Source organism: Elephantulus edwardii, unplaced genomic scaffold (genome assembly GCF_000299155.1).
Source record: "Elephantulus edwardii isolate Elephantulus edwardi_28Jun2011 unplaced genomic scaffold, EleEdw1.0 scaffold00210, whole genome shotgun sequence".
NCBI classification, from domain to species: Eukaryota; Metazoa; Chordata; class Mammalia; order Macroscelidea; family Macroscelididae; genus Elephantulus; species Elephantulus edwardii.
This window is the reverse complement of record NW_006399960.1, coordinates 2829233-2839875: the sequence shown is the minus strand read 5'-3', so window position 1 is coordinate 2839875 and position 10643 is coordinate 2829233. Positions and strand designations below refer to the sequence as shown.

The following is a 10643-nucleotide window of genomic DNA, read 5'->3' as shown; positions in this document are numbered from 1 at the left end:
ATAATTGTCTCCAGTCTCTCCCAAGTTATGTAGTATTTTTCAAAATCTTTGCTCCTGAGTGCTGCATAGTATTTAATTGTGTAAATGTATCACAATTTCTCAATCCATTCAGTTGTGGTTGGACATTTGAGCTGTTTCCGTGTTCTTGTGATGGTGAATAATGCTGCTATGAACACTGATGTATAGATCTCTGTTTGTGTCTCAGTTCTAATTTCTTTGGAGTATATTATTAGTAGTGAAGTAGCTGGGTCATATGGAGCTTCTATGTTCAATATTTTGAGGAAATGACAAACTGCCTTCTACAGTGGTTGTACCGTTTTGCAATCCCACTAACATTGTATGAGAGTTCCCACCTCTCCACATCCTTTCCAACATTTCTTGCTTGCTGCCCTGTTAAACTTTGTCACTGCAAAGTGAGATAGTATCTCATTGTGATTTTGAGTCGCATCTCTCTTATTACCAGTGATTGTGAGCATTTCTTCATTGTCTGCTGGTCATCTGAGCATATATTTGAACATTAGTCATATTTAAAGTCTTCCTGGTATGCATATGGATAATATCCTATTACTCACAATATTGTATTTCAGGATAGAAACTGAAATTGAGTCTTTTACTATGAATACAGTACCATTTTTCTTCTGTTTGTCATTCCCAGCATAGTATATTATACGATTGTCTGATTCAAAGTGGCCAAAGCTGGTCCACCTAATCTCACTAATGCCTAGTATGTCAGTGTTCATGCATTCCATTTCATGTTTAACAATTTGCAGTTTTCCAGCATTCAAGCTACGTACACCCCATGTCCCAGTTATTAAGCAATTTTTGCCATTATTTTTCCTCATTTATATATACCTGATATTATTAATGAGACAAAATTACCAATCAGCTTGAGCAAATCAACGATTAGCTATCTAAAAGGGAGATATTAGGACATGAGGCATGAGGTATGAGGTAGATGGCTTACTCTCACAAAAGTAGTTGTTGGTGGGATGATTGTAAGGGAGGAAAAAAACCCTTCACATGGGTGTGCACACTGTTTGTTTTTTATTTTTTAGAGTCATAGCTCTGGTTTCTTTAGGGCATATTCCCATTAGTGCAATTATTGGGTCCAACTTTTTAAGAAAGCATCATTTCCTCAATTCATCTTTGCTCTCATGTTCCAGAGCAATTTTCAGAGTCACTGCTTGCATCTATTTTATTGTTTTATTTCTTATCTTTTAATTGATCTATTTCTTTCTTCATGTATGATGTCTCTAACTCTAATGCTATTCCACAACTTACAAGATCTTCAGTCATAAGTGTTTGTTTTGTCGTATCTATCTTTGAGATAGTCTCTAAATTTAGGTGGTATATATTCAAGATCTTACTTTTACTACGTCTTGATGTAACTGATGATGTTTTCTATCATCTTTTTACACAAGTAGTTTATTTTATTCTTGTGTATCTCATTCAGCAAGGTCCATGTGTTTTATGTTTTATGTTGTTAAAACAAGATATTTGCAATTAGTAAGTTGTAGTTGCTGTTCTTAAAAAAATTTGGTACATGGTTTCTAGAATCACTTCTATCTCCAAGCCCATGTTTTCCAGGTATTGACTTTTCTTTTTCTTGATGTTTTTTATTGGTTTGTATGTAATCATTCCAACACATTGTATTTTGTACCTGTACTTTGTGTTTTACACATTCTTATACATTCTATTTTATATAATTAATTACCATTATTCTCTGCCTATCTACCTGTTTTTTTAAAAAAATATATATGAAAAAGCATTTATTGGAAAAACCGAAATGTGCTATTTAATCCTTACATCAACAGTTTCAGTAGATACTCCTCCATATGTCACAGAAAGGACGTTAGGACAGCTCTAACAGAATAATCAAACTTCAAATTTCATCCCTCAGGTGCTGCATTGCCTTGTACTGTATTTAATTATCTTTATTCTTTTTATTATTACTTTACTATCTTAATTATTTAACTTATTTATAAAGCATTTCCCCCTCTATTTTTAGTATGATTATTTTGCACTTTGGCAGAGACTATTTGTACAGACAAATTTCTGATTATTTAACAAAGATTGATGTGTGGGAGCATGGATCTCTTAATAGAAGCTACTAGGGTGCCTTCAAAGAATTTTAGCAGTGACTCAATCGCAATGAGTATTGTTGTTACTGTTAAGTGTCATATAGTCAAATATGATTCATAGTGACCCTATGAACAACAGATCTGAACTCTGTCCTAGTCTGTGCTATCCTCGTCATCTCTGACACATTTGTGACCATCACTGCAGTCACCGTGTCAAACCATCTCATTGAGGAGGGTGTTCTTCTCATTTGGTGACCCTCCACCTTTCCAAATATGATGCTTCTTTTTAAGGAATAACCTCTCCTGGCAACATGCCTAAAGTATGCAAGATTAAGCTTAGTCATCTTTGCCTACAAGGAGCACTTTAGCTGCACTTTTTTTAACACATATGTTTGTTATTTTTTCCCTTTTTAAAATTTTTTATTATTTTGTGTGTGTCTGTGTGTGTGTGTCTCTCTCTCTGTGTGTGTGTGTGTGTGTGTGTGTGTGTGTGTACCGTCAGATCAGATCTGACTGGTACAGGAGGAGATTGTCCCTCCTTTCCCGGCAGAGCATCTGGTGGATTCGAACCATGCGCCTCTGGGATTGCAGTGTAGCTTTCTTGCCACTAGGCCACCAGAGCTCCCCTTATGTTTGTTATTTTTAAACAGTCCATAGGATATTCAGTACTCTTCTCCAAAACCACAGATCAAAGGCGTCGATTCTTCTTCTGTCATGTTTATCCAATGTCCAGCTCTCAGAAACAAAGCAAGTGATTGAAAAGACCATGGCCTGAATCAGGCAGAACATTGATAAAGTCTTTCTATCATTGTAATACATTTTCCCTTTTAACTTTTTATTAATTCATATTATGAAGAGAAAAACATTATGTTTACATCAAGTAATAATCTCTATATCCACAGGCATACATTGTTTTGCATTTCATAAAATAGTCTGCATAATTGCTTTCATAGCGTAAACAATGTTGAAGAAGGATGTAGTCCGAAATGGGAGCATTCATATTATCTTGAATTCTCAGGGAGATTGCCATTATTTGGAGTAATACTTTCCAAGAATAATTGTAATTCACTAGGGAATAGTTATAGTTGCTACTAAGCACTACCCTATCAAATTACTATTATTTCTACCTGTCTTTTCAAGTTTTTGTTGGACCTTTCTCATTTATTTCAGTACCCTTATCTTTTTGTTGTTGTTAAGTGCCATAGAGTCTCAGGCGACTCATATTGACCCTATGAACAAAAGTCCTGGACACCTCCTGTATAACTTTAGTCCTTTCTCCAGGTTCATAGGGTTTCCAGAGGCAAGCTATTGTGGAAATGGACGCGACTCCAGCTTCCAAGCTTGTTTTAATTGGGGAGCTTCACCAAACACTGTGCACCACGGGTAACAGTATTTGGCTTTACAGCAACCATGAGTTACCTCTGTACAGAAAGTGGACATACCAGGGTTACAGAACCTAGAAGAATGTTTCACCAAAAACAATTAAAAGCAGGCATGAGGGCCACGGAGTAGAGTCACCCACCTTTGGCTTGGGAGCATGGCTTTCTGTCCGCTAGGCCAACTGCTCCCTCTCTCTTTCTCTATGCTGTTGTTGGTGGTAGTGTTCTTAAGTGCCATTGAGTCGCAGGCGACTCATAGCGACCCTATGAATACCCCCATCTAGACCAATAACTAATATTAGAATAGTCAACAAAAAAGCTGATTAACATACTGGCTACAACAATGATCTTAAACATCAAAACAGGTGTGAAAATGGTGTAGGAAATGGATTAATATTGTTATAAACATTTGTGTACAAGTTTTTGTATGAGTATGTTTTTATATGCCTTGAATGAAAATCTAGGAATGAAATTTCTGGGTCATGTTAATGATATTTAACATTTTGAGGAATGTAAGGAACTTCCAAACTCTTCCAAAGTGATTACACCTTTATTGTTCCTACCAGCAAGGCATGACAGTTTCAATGTTTTTATATTCCCACCAATTGTTACATATTTGTATTAATAATAATAATAGTAATAATAATTATTATTATTATTGCCATGCTAGTGAATGTGGGAGGGAACTCTGGTGTCATATTGGGTAAGGAGTTGTGCTGACAACACAAAGGCACATTTTTAAAATCCACCAGCAGCTCCAAGGGAGAAAAAGAGGTAATTTCTCCTGTTCAATTTATGGCCTCTGAGAATCCCTTGGAGACTCAACTACGAGCCAGTTCCAACTCAATGGCAATTAACTGAGTTGAATTGAGTAAATGTGGTATATTATGTAATTGTGATCCTTTTTCTAAGAGTTACTATAATTCCTAGATCATCAATTCCCAAAAAGGTTTGTTTGTTTGCCTTCACTACATCCCTAAGTCTCCCTTTGCCTTTATGAAGAAAACTATTCATTTATCCATTTTTCTAATGCTTCCTGAGTATTGAATCTATGCTAGGTATTAGAGATAATACAAGAGAAATGTAATTCCAGCCCTCATAGAGCTCACAGTTCTAGGAAAGATGGATGCTAGTACAGAAAATCAATTATGGTAATGTGGTAGAGAAAAACAACAAAACTCCTACTGTGGACCAGTAGAGAATGGCAAGAACAAGAACAAAGTGGTAAAGAGGGTAGGAAGGTCATAAAGAGCCCTATGAACCATATTAGATATCTAGATTTTATCTATAATCTACTGTGTTTATACCCTGGTATTGGCATGGTCATATTTGAATTTTAGTTAACCTCTCCCGTAGAAGCAAAAACAAAGGAGCGAGACCTCCATGAGGATAAGGGTGACAAGTATATGTTGCTGGTGTTCTTATGTGCCTTCGAGTCGACTGCAATTCATAGTGACCCTATATACAATAGCTCTGAACTCTGCCCTAACCTGAGCCAATTTCACTGACTCCCATGCACCTAATCCCATTGCCCTAGTTATCATGTCAGTCCAACTTATCTAGGATCTTCCACTCCTGTGCTGTTTCTTCACTCTTTCAATCAAGATATTCTTTTCCAAGGACTGGCCCCTCCTGGCCACATATCCAAAATATGTGAGATGGAGCATCAAAATCCTTGCATTCAAGAAGCAGTCTGGTTTCACCTTCTCCAAGATAGATATATTTGTTTTCCTGGAGGTCCATGGTATGTTCAAGACTCTTTTCAAGGACTACAACTCAAGAGCATCAATTCTTCTACAATCTTTAACCATTGTCCAGCTCTCTGATGCAAAGCATGTAGTTGCGAAAACCATGGCCTAGATCAGGTGCACCTTAGTCTGTAGACTGACATTATTGCTCCTTAGCACTCAGGAGAGATCCTTGACGGCAGACATCCGGGTGAAATTCCTCTTTTGGTTTCCTGACTGCTGGCGCTAAGAGTGTTGATTGTGGAGCTGAGCAAGCTGAAATTGTTAACAATCTTAATCTCTTCTCCATCCATCATGGTGCTGCCAATTGGCTCGGTGGTGAAAATCTTTGTCTTCTTAATGTTAAGCTGCATCCACCTGAAGACTATAGTCCTTGACCTTCTGCAGCAAATGCTTCATGTCCTCTTCAGTTTGGGGAAACAAGGTTGTGTCATTTACATAATGCAAGTTGTTGATGAGTCTTCCTCCAATCCTGATGTCACATTCTTCCTCATAAAGTCCAGCCTTCTAAATGATCTATTCAGCATATAGATGAAAAGGTATGGAGACAGAACATATCCCTGACACACCACTTTTAAACCATGCGAAGTTTCCTTGTTCTGTTCTGATGACTGCCTCCAGGTCCAAGTATAGGTTTTGCATGAGCATAAAATTAAGTGTTCTGAAATTTCCATTCTTCTTAAGGTTAGCCACAATTTGCGGTGATATACACAGTCAAATGCCTTTGCCTGGTCAATGAAGCACAGATAGACATTCATCTGGTAGTCTTTGCTTTAAGCCAAGATCCATCTGACATTGGTGATAATGTCTCTAGTGCCACAGCCTCTTCTAAATCCAGCTTGTATTTCTAGTAGTTTTCTGTTAATGTACTGTTCCAGGAGTTTTGGGATAATCTTCAGCAGGATTTTGCTTATGTGTAATATTAGTGATATTTTTGATAATTTCCACACTCTGTCGGATCGTCTTTTGGGGGGATAGGAACAAATATGGATGCTCAACATCAAGAAAACAAGGATTCTCATCACTGAGCCAATTGGCAGCATCATGACAGAGGATGAAGCGATTGAGATTGGTGACAACTTCAGTTTGGATGGCTCTACAATCTTGGGACCAGCAGCCAGGAAATTAAAAGATAAATTACATTTGGAAAGTCTTCTGTCAGAGGCCTCTCTAAAGTACTGAAGAACAATGATATTAGTCTGGAGACTAAGGTGCACCTGATACAGGCCTTGGTCTTTGCAGTTACTTACTATGCATCACAGAGCTGGACAATGACTAAGGATGATAGAAGGAGGGTTGATGCCATTGAGCTGTGGTGCTGGAGAATATTGAATATACCATGGACTGCTAGGAGAACAAACAAGTTCATTCTGGATAGGATGAAGACAGGCTGCTCCTTGGAAGCAAGGATAATAAAGCTTCTTCTGACATACTTTGGACAGGTTACAAGGCAGGATCAGTCCTCGGAGAGGGACATCATGCTTGGGGAAGTGGAGGGACAGCACATGAAAGGAAGACCCTCAATGAGATGGATTGATTCAGTCACTAGGGTAATGGGGACGGTGTGTCGGAGACAACAAGATTGGCAAGGGATAGAACAGGTTTCAGGGGTGTTGTACATAGGGTCACTATGAGTTGCAGGTGACTCGATGGCACATAACAACAACTTCCATCATTTGGCCAAGTAGTTGAACCTAGTGCCTTTTGGATTGCAGTGCAGTTTCTTACCACTAGGCCACCAGAGCTCCTTGACAAGTATCTTAATTCTTAAAGCCATAGGTATCTTTTAGTCCCTGAGAGAACTTCTGTGATGTTGATCCTGTGTTCTTGAAATCATAAATGAGGCCTCTTCTTAATTCCCATACATATCCCTCAATAATCTGTTCTACTTTACTTAAGATAATGTGCCTCAAAGTGTCCCCTTTAAAACAACATTATTAGTATCACTTGGAAACTTGTTAGAGACTTATGTTTCTGGGCTCCACCTGTGTCTTAATTAATTAGATATTCTAGGGTAGAGCTCAAAACTTACATATACATAAGAATTATCTGTGTCAGTTTTCTGCAAGTGGCTGTCCAGTTTTACCAACACTATTTGTTGAAGAGGTTGCTGTTTCCCCACTTGTTAGGTTTTGTTTCATTGCCAAATACCAATTGACCTTAGACAGGTGGCTTTGGTTCTCAATTCTGTTTCATTGATCTATATGTCTATCATTATACCAGTACCATGCTATTTTGGTTAATACAGCTGTATAATAGATTTTGAGATCAAGAAGTGTTACGCCTCTCACTTCATTTTTCTTTTTTATAAGAGCTTTGCTTATTTGGGGTATCTTTCCAAATAAATTTATTAATTGCCTTTTCTATCTCTTTGACGAATGAGCTTGGTATCTATACTGGAATATTGTTGAACATGTAGATTACTTTTGGTAAGATTGCCATTTTCATGACGTTGAGTTTTCCTATCCATGAACAGTGAATATTTGTCCACTTAATTAGATCTCTTATTGTTTCTTGTAGTAGTGTTTTGTACTTTTCCTTAATAAAGATCTTTTATGTCTCTGTTATTGTTGTTATTTTTGTTGTTGTGTTGTTGTGTAATGAAGAGTTGGAAGCAACCCATAGCTCACCCATAGCAGGTGTTGGATTCCATTGTCCAGTATTTTGTTAAGTATTTCTGTGTCTATCTGCGTTATGCAGATGACACAACCCTGCTTGCTGAAACTGAGGAGGACCTCATGCACTTGCTGCGAAGGGTCAAGGACTGCAGCCTTCAGTATGGACTGTGGCTCAATGTCAAGAAGACAAAGATTCTCGCCCCTGGACCAATTGGCAGCGTCAGGATGGATGACGAAGAGATTGAGAGTGTTCACAGCTTCAGTTTGCTCGGCTCCACAGTCAACACCCTTGGCACCAGCAGTCAGGAAATCAAAAAGCGTATCGCGATGGGAAAGTCTGCTGTTAGGGACCTCTCAAAGGTACTCAGGAGCAACAGTGTCTCTCTGGAGACTAAGGTGCGCCTGATACAGGCCATGGTCTTTGCAATCGCTTGTTATGCATCAGAGAGTTGGACAATGACTAGGGAGGAGAGAAGGAGAGTGGATGCTTTTGAGCTGTGGTGCTGGAGAAGGGTACTGAATGTACCATGGACTGCCAGGAAAACAAACAGATTCATCTTGGAGAGGATTAAACCAAGCTACTCCTTGGAGGCAAGGATTCTGGGGCTTCGTCTGACATACTTTGGACATGTTGCCAGGAGGGACGGGTCCTTGGAGAGGGACATCATGCTTGGGAGGGTGGAGGGACGGCGCAGGAGGGGAAGACCCTCTATGAGATGGATTGATTCAGTGACTGGGGTAATCGGGATGAGTGTGTCAGAGGCAGTGTGGTTGGTGCAGGATCGAGCAGGGTTTAGGGCTGTTGTGCATAGGGTCGCTATGAGTCGGAAACGACTCGACGGCACACAACAACAACAACAACAACAATATGTCAAATCTCACACCACACACAAAAATCAACCTAACATGGATCAAAAACTTACAGGTAAAACCCAAAAACCATAAGAATCATAAAAGACAAACTGGGTTCCAACTTAGCAGCTCTAGTCTGTGGCATAAATGTTATTGTGTACTGTTGAATCATAACTACCCATAGCTGACCCTCCAGCAGGTTTTCATGAAAGGAGATTGCCCATCCTTCTCCTTCAGAGCAGCTGGTGGCCTCGAATTGCATGCCTTTGGGATTGCAGTGCATCTTCTTACCACTAGGCCACCAGAGCTCCTATGGCATAAATAGACTAGCATATATAGCACAAAATACACAACCAGAGGGGATGAAATTGAACAGAATGTGAATAAAAAGATGTTTTTCCCAACAGCGTGAAAAGGAAGCCTACAGGCTTAGGAGAAAATATCTGACAATGACATTTCAGACAAGAGCTTTATAACTAAAGTTTATTAAATACTGTACTGTCTTCATGAGGAAAATATTGATAACCCAGTAACAAAATGGGTAAAAGATATAAAGAGTCTTCACAAGGAAGACATTCAGATGGCAAATGCACACACATGAAGAAATATTCAAAATCACTGGTAATCAAAGGGATGCAAATCAAAACAACAATAAGATACCATTTTATTCCATTAGCAAAGTTTAACAGGACAGCAAGCAATTGGAGTTGTAAAGGAAGCGAAGAGATAGGAACTCACTCTTTTTTTTAAGGACCTTGGGTTTAGGGGGAGACTGAGAAACATGGGATAAATTACGTATACGGCATTGGAACAGATGAGGGAGAGAACTCTTTAAAAGCGATATGTGATTAGGTATTATTGTCATGACAGGAGTTCAGAATGAAAGCTGCATAGTTGAGTGGACTTGGGGGGAGGGATTGTATAACAATGAAAGTTTTCTTTTACTTTTCAAAGAGAAGAGAGAACTGGGGTGGAGGCGTGGGCAGGGAGAAAAGTGGAACAATGGAAATAAAACTCTCTGTAAACGTTTATTTAAATTAGTTAAATTTTTAAAAAAAGTTGAAAGAAAAAAAACCCACAACCAAGGTATCAGCAGCAATAATGAGGATGGAGATGGTGGCACGGGTGGGGTAGAAACGCTCATTTGTTCTTCAGGTAGATTGTGGGGGGTCTTCCAACCTTCAGGGGCTTCCTTTAGGCCAGCCTTCAGCCAAATACACCATAGAGCCCTCGAATTTTATTTGCTTCCATTTCAGACGATCTTGGCGGATCCTCTGTCACAGGAATTGAGTCCTCTAGACCAGCTTTTGGTACTTGTGGTGGTTCATCTTCCGATGGCGGATCTTTAGCACATTTTTACACTGTATCTGGGGCATCTCTGAGACATCATCAGTCCCCTCCCCTGAGTGGCTAGGTCGACACTTATAGAGCTGGGCAGGAGTCATGTCCCTGGAGCCTCAGCACTAAGAGTGGGGAGGAGGCAGCAGTTAGCCAGCTTTCCAGAGGGCTGATGGACATCTTCTGGGGGACCAGCACCTCGTCCAGCTTCAGATAGGTCCCCTGCCAGAGAGAGCAAGAGACCCCCACTTGGGCTCACTAGTTGTGTCCTGTAGTGGCACCTGCAGGCATGGGTACCAGGCATCCTAGAGACAGGCCAGGGCAGACCTCAGCCTGTCTGTGAAGCAGTCCTGACCAGCTGAGAAGTCAGGCGCACCAAGAACATTGCCTGCGGGTGGTGATGGCTCCGGGTGCTTAGAAAAGCATCCCGCTGGTGTGCACAGGTACTTCCCAAGATTGGAACGCTTATGTAATGCTGATGAGATTTAAAAATGGTACAACCACTCTGGAAGGCAGTTTGGCATTTCCTCAAAAAGCTCAAATTCCATATGATCCAGTTATTCAACTGCTAGGAATGTACTTCAAGGAAATGAAAACTGAGACATGAGCAGAGATATGTACACCTAT

At 39.7% G+C, this 10643-nt stretch overlaps 1 pseudogene; it reads right to left on the bottom strand.

Moving 5' to 3' along the window:
• Nucleotides 1–9818: 9818 nt before the first annotated feature.
• LOC102869120 lies at nucleotides 9819–10401 on the bottom strand (annotated as a pseudogene).
• Nucleotides 10402–10643: the final 242 nt, after the last annotated feature.